Genomic DNA, 4,980 nt, shown 5'->3' with positions numbered 1-4,980 from the left:
GCAAATACAAGGATTTCATGGCATCCAAGCCACTGAGTCTATCCGGAAGCCCGGCGCCGGTGGAAGTCATGAACTGGATCTCTGAGATGGAGACAATGTTTGAGAGTTGCGAGTGTAGCAATAGGCAGAAGACTGCTCTTGCAGTTCCTCTATTGAAATCTGGAGTACTAAGCTGGTGGAAGCTATTAGCTGATTCAATGCCCAAAGGTGAAGCAAGCAAAATGTCGTGGGAGGATTTTCTGGTACAGTTGAAGATGCAATACTGTTCTGAGCAGGATCTTCTGGAGATCAGCAACGAATTCCAGAATCTGAAGAAGGGAAGAATGAGCGTTACTGAATACGCTGCAAGCTTTACTGAGAAAATGAAGCTTGTTCCTCACCTCGTCCCAACTGAACTCTCCAAGGTTAACAAATTTGCCCTCGGATTACCAGCGGACTTCGGTCCAATGGTCAAGCAAACTACCACTCTAAAAGCTGCCATCTGGGCTGCTAAGAATGTGGAGACCCAGATACGAGAAAAGGGTCTGGAGAGAGCGAAAGTGGGAGAGAAACGGAAATTTGACGGATCCTCGAGGTCCGGTAAGAAAGGTAGATTCTCGAAGTCTAGTTCGAGAGGAGGAGGATCAGAAGCAAAGTGGTGTGACAAGTGCAAGAAGAAGCACTCTGGGAAGTGTGATGGAGGGGTCACTTGTTACAAATGCGGAAAGCCTGGGCACTATGCCAACGAATGCACCCTTAACCAGAAGGCCTGTTATGGGTGTAATGAAGAAGGGCACATTTTGAAGGACTGCCCGAAGAAGAAGGAGGCAGGAAGACCCAACATACCACCAAAGCCGAAGGCGAGAGCCTTCCAGATGACGCTCGAGGCTGCGAAGGAGGCAGCAGACGTCGCTTCAGGTACCTTTCTTGTAAATGGTTTACCTGCAAATATACTGTTTGATTCCGGAGCCAACTACTCCTTTGTGTCGCATAAATTTAGTGCGAAATTAGCATTACCTGTAGAAAAACTTGATAACGCCCTAATTGTAGAAGTTGCCAGTGGCAAATTCGTACCTGTTAGTAATCGTATTAGGAACATCGTCATTGACCTAAACGGAAACAAATTCCATGAGGAACTACTACCCATAGAGTTAAACGGTTTCGACATCGTTTTGGGTATGGATTGGCTTAGCGCCAACGATGCCGAGATATTATGCCGAAAGAAGATAGTTAGGATAAACCCACCTGGAAAGGAATCATTTATGGTGTACGGGGACAAACGCAGAGTAAATTCTGGAATCATCTCCCTGATGAAAGCCAGGAAATGTTTGTCCAAAGGATGTGCATCATACTTGGCATTCGTAATCGATGCTAAGAAAGAAAAGAAAGAGGTGCAGAATATACCGGTTGTGTGCGATTATCCGGAAGTCTTTCCCGAAGATCTTCCTGGATTACCACCTGATAGGCAACTAGAATTTCGTATAGACTTATTACCAGGAACAACACCGATAGCAAAGGCACCTTACCGATTAGCACCGACGGAGATGAAGGAGCTCATGATGCAACTTCAGGAGCTGTTGGATAGCGGTTTCATTCGACCTAGTTCATCACCCTGGGGAGCTCCGGTGTTATTCGTGAAGAAGAAGGACGGAAGCATGAGGATGTGCATAGAATACCGAGAGTTGAATAAGGCAACGGTGAAGAACAAGTATCCATTACCGAGGATTGATGATCTATTCGATCAGCTGCAAGGTTCGAGCTACTTCTCAAAGATCGATCTTAGGTCAGGATATCATCAGCTGAAGGTGAGAGAGCAGGATATTGAGAAGACTGCATTCAGAACAAGATATGGACACTACGAGTTCTTGGTTATGTCGTTCGGACTAACCAATGCTCCCGCAGCATTCATGGATTTGATGAATAGGGTTTGTAAACCATTCCTCGATAAATCTGTGATAGTGTTCATCGACGACATTCTCATTTACTCGAAAAGCCAGGAGGAGCATGGCAAGCATCTACGAGAAGTGTTGGAGGTGTTAAAGAAGGAGAAGCTTTTTGCAAAGTTCTCCAAATGCGACTTTTGGATACGGGAAGTCCAATTCTTGGGTCATGTTGTTAACCAAGAAGGAATAATGGTTGACCCAGCCAAGATCGAAGCTGTAATGAAGTGGGAACGTCCGAAGAATCCCACGGAGATTCGAAGCTTTCTAGGATTAGCCGGATATTACCGACGATTTATCCAAGGCTTTTCTTTGATAGCTGCTCCATTAACAGCTTTGACCCATAAAGGAGCTATGTATACATGGAGTGAGAAACATGATGAGGCGTTCGAGAAGCTAAAGAAGAAGTTATGTGAAGCGCCGATACTTTCTCTACCCGATGGAGTCGAAGATTTCGCAGTTTATAGTGATGCATCTGGAGTCGGGTTAGGTTGTGTTCTGACCCAAAGAGAAAAGGTGATAGCATACGCATCTCGACAATTGAAAGAGCACGAAAAGAACTACCCCACTCATGATCTGGAGTTGGCAGCGGTAGTATTCGCCTTAAAGATATGGAGGCATTACCTCTACGGCACGAAGTGCAAGCTCTTCACTGATCATAAGAGTCTCCAGTATCTCTTTAATTAGAAGGAGTTGAACATGAGGCAACGACGCTGGCTAGAACTTCTCAAGGACTACGACTGTGAGATACTTTACCACCCAGGTAAAGCAAATATAGTTGCTGATGCTCTCAGTCGGAAAGTCAATCTTGAAAGAAGAAGGCCAAGAGCGTTAAGAATTGAAGTCGCCTCGATGATTGTGGAAAGTATCAGGAAAGCTCAAGAAGAAGCCTTAGAAAAGAATGACCGAAAGGAAGAACGTTTGGGAAAAACGTTAGTGTTCGGTACGAACAGTCGAGGACTGAATGTATTCCAAGATCGAATTTGGGTACCTAAGACGGGAGGAATAAGAGATCTTCTAATGGAAGAAGCACACAAGACCATGTACTCGATTCATCCCGGTAGCACTAAAATGTATAAGGACCTAAAACCCTACTACTGGTGGCCGATGATGAAGCTCGATGTTGCGAAGTATGTGGCTGAGTGCGTAACATGTGCGAGGGTTAAGGCACAACATCAAAAACCGTATGGGAGTTTAGAACCCTTACCTGTACCCATGGGTAAATGGGAAGACATCACCATGGATTTTGTGACTAAACTGCCCAGAACGAAGAATGGTCACGACATGATTTGGGTAGTCGTGGATCGTTTCACCAAGAGTGCACACTTCATAGCCGCCAACGAGAAGTGGTCTATGGATAAGCTCGCAAATGCTTACGTGAAGGAAATTGTAAGACTTCACGGTGTCCCTCTTACGATTGTGTCAGATCGTGATAGTCGTTTCACGTCAAGGTTTTGGAGGAGTCTACAAGAGGAGTTGGGTACAAAGTTGTGTTTGAGTACTGCTTACCATCCGCAAACTGATGGTCAGAGTGAAAGAACGATTCAGACGTTGGAAGATATGCTGAGAGCATGTACCCTCGAATTCCAAGGGAATTGGGACGAGCACTTACCTCTGGTAGAATTTTCCTACAACAATAGTTTTCACTCGAGCATCAAGATGGCTCCTTATCAAGCCTTGTATGGGCAGAAGTGTCGTACGCCGTCTTGTTGGCTTGAAGCCGGAGAGAAGCAGTTTATGGGCCCCGAGATAGTCCATGAGACTGCTGAGAAATTGAAGGTGATTAGGGAAAGAATGTTAGCAGCTCAGGATCGTCAGAAGAGCTATGCCGACAAGAAAAGACGACCGATAACCTTCGAAGTTGGGGATTCCGTTTTACTTAAAGTCTCACCGTGGAAGGGACTTATACGATTTGGGAAACGAGGAAAGTTGAGTCCAAGGTTTATTGGACCATTCAAAGTTCTTCAGAGGATTGGGAACCAAGCTTACAAGCTGGAATTACCCGAAGAACTCAATGGTATTCATAACACCTTCCATGTGTGTTATTTGAGGAAATTCATGGGAGATGTTCCCGACATAATTCCAATCTCGGAATTAAGGATGGATGAGAATAAAAGGCTGATCGAAGAGCCTGAGGCAATTATTGACCGTAAGACTAAGAAGTTACGACGCAAGATGGTCGACTTGGTGCTAGTCCGATGGAAACATTCGAATGGGCCGAATCTCACTTGGGAAACAGAGGATGACATGATGAGTCGCTATCCACATCTGTTTGCTGATGCATGATTCCGGGACGGAATCATCCTAAGGGGGTGAGAATTGTAACGCCCGGGTTTTCAGGGCTAAGCATTTTTGTCAATATAATAGTCTAGGTCAACTATTGTAACTCTTTTTGAAGTAATAAATATGAAATATTTGAGTATTATGTGAATTATGTGTGTTTATGTGTTTATTATTTAATTATAAATGTATAATTAATAAAGAATAAAAATGAGCGTCAAAATTAAAGTGTGAGATAATCCCGATATCTCTACATAAAGTTGTAGAATATGTCCCAAGGTTTCCGTGCATATAAAGAATGCCGAAATCCGAGCTATAAAGAAGAAGTTATGGCCCGCCGAAGTTTTACGACAAAACCGGCACGACACCGGGAGACGTAAATAGTGAATTTACGATAGAAGACTTTTTAGCCTTAGCAATCTAAACAAAAGTCGTAGAATATGTTAAACTAAGAACATCGATAAAAAGAACGCCCAAATCTGACTTCGTATGAAGAAGTTATGATTTTTCTAAGATTCGGCTTAGCAGTGCACGGCCTGAAACTCGAATTTTAGTTCGAGCGGTTTTTGGCTTACGCAACATAAATGAGAGTTGAAGATCTCATTAATAGGAAATCAACGGTAAAAAGACAGACAAAAACAGAGTCCGTATGTAGAAGTTATTAATTTTACGCAGACGTTTAACAGTATAATCTCCTTGTACTGTTAAATTTAAGATCGGTCGAGAATTAGCTGACGGTGTCAAAATGAAAGTTGTAGATCTTATTATTACCTACGCGTGG

The sequence above is a fragment of the Lactuca saligna genome, chromosome 7, assembly GCF_052625555.1.
Source record: "Lactuca saligna cultivar CGN05327 chromosome 7, ASM5262555v1, whole genome shotgun sequence".
NCBI lineage: Eukaryota > Viridiplantae > Streptophyta > Magnoliopsida > Asterales > Asteraceae > Lactuca > Lactuca saligna.
Note: the sequence above shows the minus strand (reverse complement) of the source record.